The sequence below is a fragment of the Saccostrea echinata genome, unplaced genomic scaffold, assembly GCF_033153115.1.
Source record: "Saccostrea echinata isolate AGI-Se365-2 ecotype Australia unplaced genomic scaffold, CSIRO_AGI_Sech_v1 ptg000001l, whole genome shotgun sequence".
Classification (NCBI taxonomy): Eukaryota; Metazoa; Mollusca; class Bivalvia; order Ostreida; family Ostreidae; genus Saccostrea; species Saccostrea echinata.
In genome coordinates, this window is record NW_026889750.1 from 31,539,449 (window position 1) to 31,550,087 (window position 10,639).

The 10,639-nt window shown below is 33.0% G+C and overlaps 1 protein-coding gene and 1 long non-coding RNA gene across 2 annotated transcripts in view; one reads left to right on the forward strand and one right to left on the reverse strand.

Moving 5' to 3' along the window:
* Positions 1-10,639, reverse strand: part of LOC133189657 (myeloid differentiation primary response protein MyD88-like) — a 131,975-nt gene that overhangs the window by 38,619 nt on the left and 82,717 nt on the right. The window lies entirely within an intron of this gene.
* On the forward strand, positions 1,561-4,993 carry LOC133178240 (uncharacterized). The gene is made up of 3 exons (XR_009719969.1): positions 1,561-1,649; positions 4,095-4,288; positions 4,684-4,993. It is a non-coding gene; the product is annotated as an uncharacterized LOC133178240 (long non-coding RNA).

Consider the following 10,639-nt stretch of genomic DNA (forward strand, 5'->3'; position numbering starts at 1 on the left):
ACATTTTCTTCTTCTTCTCAAGAACCACTGGGCCAGTTTCAACCAAACTTGCCACAAAGTATCCTTGGGTAAAGGGAATTCAAGTTTGTTTAAATAAAGGGCCATGCCTTTTCCAAGGGGAGATAATTATGAATTCATGAAAAATTAATGGCATCATTTAAAAATCTTCTTCTCAAAAGCCACTGTGCTTGAAAATATGAAACTTATATGGAAGCATCCTCAGGTAGTGTAGATTCAAGTTTATTCAAATCATGACCCCGGGAGTAGGGTGGGGCCACAATGGGGATCAAAGTTTTACATAGGAATACATAGGAAAAATCTTTAAAAATCTTCTTCTCAAGAACATCAAAGCCATGATTAATCATATTTATATGGAAGTATCCTCAGGTCGTGTAGATTCAAGTTTGTTCCAGTCATGACCCCCGGGGGTAGGGTGGGACCACAATGGGCGATCAAAGTTTTACATAAGAAAACATAGGGAAAATGCTCTTCTCAAGAACAGCAAAGCCATGATTGATCAAAATTATATGGAAGCATCCTCAGGTAATGTAGATTCAAGTTTGTTCAAATCATGACCCTCGGGTGAAGGGTGGGGCCACAAGGGGGGATCAAAGTTTTACATAGGAATATATAGGAAAAATCTTTAAAAATCTTCTTTATAAGAACAGTAAACCCATGATGGGTCATATTTATAGGGAAGCATCCTCAGGTAATGTAGATTTAAGTTTGATCCAGCCATGACCCCCGGGGGTAGGGTGGGGCAACAATTGGGATCAGAGTTTTACATAAGAAAACATAGGAAAAATCTTTTAAAATATTTTTCTCAAGAACAGCAAAGCCATGATTAGTCATATTTAAATGGAAGCATCATCAGGAAATGAAGATTCAAATTTGTACAAATCATGACCCCCCCCCCCACCCCGAACCCCTTTTATATTTAAACTTTTCAAGACTGAACTGATTTCTGCTTTTTCCTAGCCAGAGTGCTCAGGTGAGCGATGTGGCCCCTGGGCCTCATGTTTTATTTTATTTCCATGTGAAATGCTATAAAAACATATAAGTCATGATATTATACCAAAAATTTGAGACAATATTAACTTCAAATCTGTGTCCAAGCACCTTTAAGGCAAGAAATTTATGTAATATATTAAAATTAAATGCATGGTACCCATCATCAACTTTGTTTTTCTGTAAACCTACACAATTAATGCTAGTCTTCAGAAATTCGAAATGAGCTTTTAAGCATAATCTTAGGAAGCAATAAAGTCAAATCACTGAGTACATCTCGTGCTAAAAGTAACCCAAAGGTAGGTACTTGATCTGATAAATGCTACTTTTGTACATTTTAACATATATTAGCCATTTCGTTGGTGTAAAAACTATGCCTCTCTGCCTGATACTGGAGAAGCCTTCTTATTCCCCTCAATTATCACGTTATATGTTGTCTAGTGTTTCTCGCTCTCAGTCTGATTAAAACACAACGCTCACACAATCCACATCACGTGACTTTATATAAATAGTAATAGCTGAGCACACCCCCGAGAGTAACACAAATGCTATAAATTAGGAAGCATTCTTTTCTTTCATAGGTGCTTTGGAAAGTAACTCAACAGCAAGGGTCTTCTTATCGAACAATAAGTGCATTTAAGGTAAGTGTAATCTTATCTCAAAATTTCTAAATCTTTTATGATGGTATATAATATTTTAGAGAACAATGCGCAAAATATTAAATACCAAAGTGATTTTTGTTTTTAATTGTTTTCCCCTCTTTTCAAACGTCATTCATTACTCAAAAAATTAGTCAAAAATTTCATCGAACATTTCAGATCTAAGATTTAATTATTTATACAATAAATTTGTTGAAATAAGTTTAAAATGGATTTTCTTATAAAATTTCCCTCGTACTCCTCAGAGATATTTTGTTTAGTTATAATTTGACAATAAAATTTGACGGTTGAATATCATCAGCTAGAAGTAGAAAAAAATAAGGAAAGACGTAAGTATCTTTTATTCTAAGACTTTGGCATCAACTACTGATACTTTATTGTGAAATACATTCAGAGTTTTTAACACAATAAATGCCTCCAACACTATTGAGTCCTTTACTTACAGACTCGCAGATCAGTTGTCCTTTGTAAATGAATTTTCTGATCTTTCAACAAACAACATGTACAATGTAATTTCACATATATTTAAAATATTGAAATGCTTATGGTCATTGCAATCAACATTTTTTGCTTGAAAGATGGTTTTAAGATGTTGGAAAATTCGTGTCCTTTTGAAAATAAAGCATTACATAATTTCGGATTAAATTTTGATAGAAAAGTAGAGGCACTATTTATATTGTGTTTTGTTTATTGTTTTGTACTTAAACTCATATGTGATGCACCTGTATTTGTGTGAGAGAGACAATATCTTCAACTTCATGCATTTCTGACAACATTCAATACTTTCTACAAAGGAGATGGATGAACAAGGTGCGAAGAATGCCTATAGCTTCAGATATATAAAAATCATAATCAATTTGTGAATTTAGCATTAGAGTAAAGTTCTCATTATTGAAATTTGTGAAATTATGATAAACAAAACTTTTCCGAGAAAAATTTTCTCGGCAAAAATTATTTTGTTATCAAAAAGAATAATGTGGTATTCGTGGGATACGAACCCTAACCATAAAAATTCTGAGTATCATTTTCCTTTGAGACTAACACTCTAACCACTACGCTACACAGCTCCTTATGAATGGTGGTATTTTAATCATATTTGTGATATGACCCTTGACTAAGTTGACGTCAAGTATTTCTCGGAAATATGCGAATGTTGTGTCACAAGTGTATTTTTAAGGTATAGTGGGTCTTTGCTCCATGTTTTTGTTAACCAAAAAAATGTATAATTTTACGCAAACTTTATAAACTCTTAAAAATATGGAGCGATTCGAAGATCCACTTATATCGAGAATTTGTGTTACATGTATAATGTGAGAAAATGATCCTTTTTGCCCTCTTTAGTGTTTGTATGCTATTTCACAGGCCAGTAATATCAGTCTTTGTGAGAATTTTGCAAATTGTGGAGATTTTAAAAAAATTGTACTTTAATTTTAGATGGAATATCAAAGACAATTTTGTTATAAGAGATTTAGTTTTTCACCTTCATGTTTGTAGCACTGTAGGCATTGCGCTCGCCTTGTTCGCCCATCTTCTTTCTTCTTCTTTTTTCGAAAAACGCATATCAAAATAATCCCTGTTGATTTCTTTTACAGTCTTTATAAAAGCTTAGAACTATCACAAGTGAATGCTTTACAAGTCAGAGCACAAACGAGAGAAAAAAAACCTTTAATGTGAAGGAACAATGTTCCCAGAGGGGTCGGCAAATGTCGTAGAGATAGGCACTTAAAACATTCCATATCAACACGTGTAAACTTTAGGGACAAAGCTCGCGTCTTTGACGGTTAAGGTACTACTGACATTATATTTCATCAGATGTGGCGCTTCCATTTTCATTTGGGTATATCTTAAAGAGCCGACTTCCGTGCTAAATGTAATCAATTATGCATGCAGGCCCCTATATATGTTTCATTAGTAAATTGACTGTGCATTTCTCTCCAAGGTTTTTTTTTTGGTCTGGAGAATGTGACGAATTAGATACCTTCGTGACACATAAGAGTAACCAGGAGTTACTCAGACAGCAAATGCTTAATGTAATCCAGGCTCTGTTTTTCTTGCTCTTTGCAGATAATTCATTTAATAAAAAAATCGTTAATAAATGACCAGGACATGTTGTTTATTGTATTATTTTTATGTTCTATTTTAACGTTTGGTATCCTTTCAGTAATACTTCTGAAGTTAATTTCATTTACTTCAATGTTAAAATCAAGATATATATATATATAGAAATAAGATTTTAGATTTAAAACTGTACCGATCTGCTTCTTTACAACTTAATCTTGACCTGGTTCAGTCCTATTTTCCTATGATCTTCCACTTCAATCTGGGTTATTTAATGGATTGTTTCACTTTACCTCATATTAAGATACATGTAGTTAGTTAAATATTTGTGAGATAACCTTGTTTTATTTTTTTTCTTCTCATTTTCAGATGTCAGTGCGTCTTTTTACAATCCTTTCTTTGACCCTTGTCATAGTGTCCTTTATGTCAGCAGAGGTCAATGCCAAAGGGTCATGTTCTTATGCCTGCATGAAAACTCTGTTTTCCTGTAAGCGTCGGAATGGAGAAGAGTGTTGTACTAAATTTGCTGAATGTTTTATGTCCTGTGGGTTGTCAGCTCCACCGTAAGTATTTCACGGTCCGTTAAATGAAGTTTGCTTGGGGATTGACGGTTCCCGATTTCAAAGACCCATTAAACAAAGACATTACCAAAACCTTAGTTTTCTTCCTTATCTACAGAATTCTTTGCAAAAGAAAACTGGGGGAGTTTACTGTATTTCCAAGTACTGAATTATCTGTGGTATGAAACAAATTGCAGCTGAAAAATGATATGAACACATCATTAGCAATATACAAAATTATACTATTGAAATTTCTTATCGTGGTGACTTTTCTAATAACACAATCCTTTCCAGCGATCTTGTAATTCGACCAGTTAATCTACTATTTTTTCCTATTGTGATCCAAAACTTCCATCAATTTATATAACATGGACAGAGATTATTATTGTTTTTTGTAGGTGTGCTGGGAAACGTGGGAGCTGGAACAAGCGCTATCAGGCTCCCAGGGGGTACGATGATACCGAACTATATCCTTACTATTGAATCTATAACTGTTGATGCACAGACATTTCCTTTATATTTCAGTCAAAACTGCTTGTTAAATTAACCATAGTGATGAACAGAGAAACTAGACGACTAAAATTTGATGCAATTTATGACATATGCACAAGTTAAAAGAACAAAAAGATCCATTAATTTGTCTCCCTGTTTTTCAGTTGTTATACTTAATATCTTCACATCGATTTTAAATAAAATTATATACTTGTTTCTTTGCTGTTATGTAGAAAACGTAGATGTCTAAAGATGTCAGGAATATTCATATTTTTTCATCAGAAGACGGTCCATCCTATTAGTGTATTCTTCACACTGATGTTGTTTCATATATAAAAAGAGGGGAAAGGAAAGTTACACTGCTTTTATATTAATATACAGGCTCTTGTCAACTGGCCGTGAATGATGTAGTTGTATAAAATATAGATAAGTAAGAATTTTATTCATACTACAGAAAAACAGCAATAGCAATATCTTCACAGGAATTTCAATAACAGGAAATACAATTAACAAAGTATACCTGGTGATAACTGAGTACAAACTGAAAGAAGTTAAAATGCAAAGTGAAAGGCGTAATGGCCCAAAAAGGTTAGAAAAACGTTAAGAAGGATTTCACAATGTCGAAATATAAGTGTATTAACGCAAAAACGCAGTATATTGTATAACAATATAATAAAAATTGCCTTTCAAAAGGCGTAATAACGCCAAGTTAGTAAAAAGCGTAAATATTTCTTTCAAAAGTCTAGTCTAGCTGGTTCCCTCTCCCTGTTATGGTTCTTTTACTCCGAGGCACTGCCTTGACATAGATGCCTATCAAAAATGTTTTGTGATTTCGCTCCTCTACACAAACCCTTGACAAAAGTCGCTATTTAAAAGTCGGGCTTGTGGTTACACATGAAGTAATGGTTAATTATAAACCAACCAATGAGAATATCTCTTTCAAGTCTGTCACTATCAAGTGTCTTAAGCCGTAGCACATCCTTTGTGATTGTTAGGAGAAGGATCTTCCAAAAATTAATCTCCGATACTAGTATATTTTGAGGTAACTAGTCACAAATCCTACAATATTGTCACTTTCCATTTAAAGAAAAGTCATATTTGTTTACAAAGATGTTTTCCGATTGGTTCCCAGTCCTTGTCAGGAACAAATGTAGCTTTTCAGCCCGATTTTTAGATAGCGACTTTTGTGAAAGGTTTGTGTACGAATATCACAAAAACCTTGACATAATGAAGATGTATAAAGCCAATGAAAAGGCGTATTTACGCCGAAAAAGTGCAAATGTTATAAGACGGAAAAAGAAGTTACTATGTCTATTCAAAAAGTCATAACGTTTAGTGGAAAGGTATTATCACGCCTTTTATGTCTCTTGAGAGGCATTTTAACCATCTTTTCTCGCATACTTAGCATTATTACGCCTCTTTGACAGACTGTAATAAAGTTTTTACTTCGCTTTATTAGAAAAATACCAACATTTTACGAAAGAACGTAACTCTTGCCGTAACTTGACAGTGTTCCTTTATCGGGGGGGGGGGGGGGTATTATTGTTTAAATGTTTAAACTGGGTATTTCTCTATTATGCTTTTAAAATGCTTTCGCATTTTATGCTGATTTTCAGAGTATAGCTTCAATAAGCTTTTAATAATGTACAGTGTTTTAAGGAGTATAACATTTCAAAGAATTTCATTTTCTGCCAGTCATATAAGCCATTGTTGATTAAAATATACATTTGTTTGTCGTAAATTCAACGGTTGTCTTAGAAGAAAATCACATTTTATGGCAGAAATCGATATTTATTGCCGCCGACTGTTGTAAAGTATTTATTTCTTACTTACATTGTCCCACATTTGAGTTATATAATCCGAATATCACACCCTTAATACATATGCATGACACAATTTAAAAAAATAGTATTATTGAATTTCGCTGCATATACAAAATAAAAACAAATACTTTCCAATTTGTACTAAGAATACTGAAATGAACTTGAGGCTTTGCTGAAATGACGCGATATGATTAAATTATAACTAATGAACATTAAAAACAATATTCTATTATATGGTATGTGGCAGAAGAGACTGTTTACCTGTATTTATCAAACATTTCTCTATTTTTCAAATATTGCTCCCTTTTTTTTATTATCAATCTACTGGCATCTTCGCTAGCAAAGGGTTTCTGATCCGCTACTTTCCTCACAAACCCTTGGCCTACGGTGCTGAAAAAAATCGGGATTTTTTTTTCTCGAGTTGTGATTGGAGCCGATTGATATCGTTCGACCAATCAGCAATTGCTTTTTGTAAATGACAATAATTGTGTTCGGGATATATCTTGACTCTTAAGTCTCGGGAACGAAAAGATAATATGCCATTTTATTAATTCTATGGTGTCATCCAATCTTAAGTTGATGTGCAAATAATATCATCAGGAATCTATATTGCAGATGTAGATTTGCACGCCAAATAACAAATAAACATCGTTCGATACCTTATTGTTAATTATTCTCCAAAAAATTTAATTTTTATTTCTGTCCATGACGCAATCTTTGCATATGTGGTACATGTAAGATTCGAGATCATGTGACGAAACCAAACCCGACTTTTGACAACGCCATAGGCCAAGGGTTTGTGAGAAGAGTAAACGGATCAGAATCCCTTGGCTAGCGAAGATGATTTACTGGTTATAAATTTCATTGTTATTTACGTGTCAGTATTTTTTCACAAAATTACGTGAGAGAACAACACTGTTTGTACTGTTTTAAATTGACTTGCAATCAAGCAATAAATACGCCTTAATTAACAATGAAATAATTAAATAACAACATTAAAAGATACAATAAAGTTCACAAAAATATTTACTGATATTTATGTTACTATGTTTGAAATTTAAATTAAATATAAATTCTAAACCTTTTTAAACAGATTTGTGGGTGAAACCTTTTTTTTTTTTTTTTTTTTTTTTTTTTTTTTCGTTGTTGTTGTTGAAATTGAAATTGGATTGAATTGTCTAATATTATTCAAAAGTAAAACTGTGGTTTAAAACAAAACTGGTTACTCACTTTAATGAAATCTTCATATAATAGGGCAAATTTTAAAATTTCATATGGCAATTAAATTTTACTTTGAAGTAGAAATAAAGGACTTAAAAAATTTCAATTTTAATCGTTATTAAACAAAGTGTCTGTCAATAAAATTGCATTTTTTGCGAGAGAATAGGTATATCATGATTTTTTCATTGATTTAAATGATACATGATAAACATTTATAGACGTTGAAAACAATCAAGAACAAAAATATGGAGAGTTACAAGCTCCAGACAGTTTAGGAATACGTTCTACTCTCTTGTTGCTCTTTGATCATATAGTGAAAATGCATTTTGTCTTTGAAAACCCTTTTCTCATCTCTTGGGTTTTAAGCAAACTAAGTGTATGATTATGATGAGCAAGGGTGCCTTTTCCAGAATTGTGAAATCCATGGCCCTTTACCTAGGGGTTTGGGTGTTAAGGCGGGGCTCTATTGGTAATATAGTTAAAATGCATTTATTCTTTGAAAATCTTCTCTGCTCCTGGGTATTTATTAAACTAACTACATTTAGGTGTATGACTATGATAAGCAAGAGTGTCTCATCCAAAATTATGGAATTCTTGGCCCCTTCGTCAGGGGTTCTGTGTTAGGGCGGGACTCCATTGAACTTGTAGTGAAAATGCATAAATTCTTTACAAATCTTCTTCTCTGTCTTTACATGTAGGTATTTAGTAGACAAATTAATTGCATGCGTATGATGTGCAAGGATTTTGAGATTCATGGCCTCTGGGTTAGAGGTTCTGGTGTGGATATGGCCACAGATATTCATTATATATTGAAAATGCATGTTTATTAGCACTGACAGGTGCAGGCAAGTAAATATACATGTATCTGCTTAAAATATGATTTGTTACTGAGTACTAGGCAAATTACACGTATTCTGCTTGATTCCATATCATCGTGTTTCTCTTGATTTTGGGCAATATATATTCATCTATCTGGGTTTTGTTGTTCTTTTATGGATCCTTTACTGTGTTGTATTATACTAAGATGGCCGTTAAGGCCATTGGGTCTCGAGTTTGTAGGAAATGTAGTCCCAGAGAATAGACAGTGTAAGGAGAGAGGGGGGAACAGAGAGAGAAGAACTGCCATGGTCGGGTCAAAATAAATGGTTGTGGATGTTGGATACCGAAAACCGGTGATTGTAACCGGAAATAGAGCAGTCTAGCAAAATCCCTAGGCACTTGGAGGTGTAAAAACGTCTATTTCTTCAAGTAAAATGCATTGGAGCGGAACGAAGCAAGAAATATATTGTAGGTAAAGTATATAGAGAGGATTTGTCGCGTCAGGCCGTTTAAAAAACATCCACAATACCCCAACCCGACTTTGCCTCAAAAAGAGTGCCCTACCCTTCCTTTTTTATACATGCACATACTCAATATTTACATTAACTTCCAGTACCCGTGCATGTTACCAGGAGGGATAAAGGAATAACAAATTTCATTAAAAGATTCTGAATAAAGAAAAAGTTAATTATTTGAATAATCTTAAAGTGAGCAAATGTGGAAATTGTGGTTAACTTGAAGCTTTATTTAGTGCCCTTTATTCAAGGTCAAAAACGTATCTATATATTTAGATACTTATGTCCCTTGGCCACTACATGTATCTGCAGAGGAATATACATATAATTCTCACGGTGGCTTTTGTAACTTGATAATAACGTGACATTTTACACACTTTCTTGAAATTAGGTAATAAGGGGAAATGTTTTACTTTCAAACCTTTTAGATGATGTGCTATTCTTTTACCTGATTAGTACAGAATCAAATTTTAAATGAAGGATTTTAGAGAGCTTTGTTTTATACACTCTACATTCCTCTTACAAAAGTGCTTCAGTTGTTTCGTAATTGATTTGATGTGCATTATCTTAATGATGTTATTTTTTATTTACATAACGTAAATTAAGCCTTCTAACAGCATCCATTTCGATGAACGCTAACAAAATACATCATGAAGTATGTCATTATGTTCCCCAAACAAAGTTTGGGAACATACTGTTTTTTTTTTTTTTTTTTTTTTTTTTTTTTTGTTGTTGTTGTTGTTGTTGTTGTTTTTTTCAAATTGTAAGAAGATGGGTGAACAAGCGAAGTGCCTATAGTGCTACAAACATAAAATGAAAAATAAAATCTCAATTATATCAAAATTCTCTTTGATATTCCATCTAACATTAAAGTATACTTTATATAAAATCACTACAATTTACCAAAATCTCACAAAGACTGAAATTATTTGCCTACGAAATAGCATACACACTAAAGAGGGCAAAAAGGATCATTTTTTTCATACTTAAACAAAATTTTTCGATATGAGTGGGTCTTCGCTCCATTTTTTGAAAGTTAATCCTAAAAGTTTGCATAAAAATATACAATTTTTGGTTTACAAAAACATGGAGCAAAGACCCACTATACCTTAAAAGTACACTTTTATGACAAAGCATTCGCATCTCTCTCAGAAATACTTGAAGTCCATTAAGTCAAGGGTCATATCACAAACATGATTTAAATGCCACTATTCATCAGGAGCTGTGTAGCATAGTGGTTAGCGTGTTAGTCTCAAAGCAATAAGATACTCCGGATTCTTATTGTTAAGGGGAATACCATTTTATTTTTTAAATAAAAGAATATTTTTTTCCGAGATCTTTTTTTCTCAGAAAAGTTTTGTTGATCATAATTTCATAAATTTCAATAATGTTTAAATACTTAACGTAGGTCGTGGGGTTGGTGACCTTTTAAAAATATTGACAAAAACATGTCATGTTACATTTCTCGAGTACGGGAAAAACAA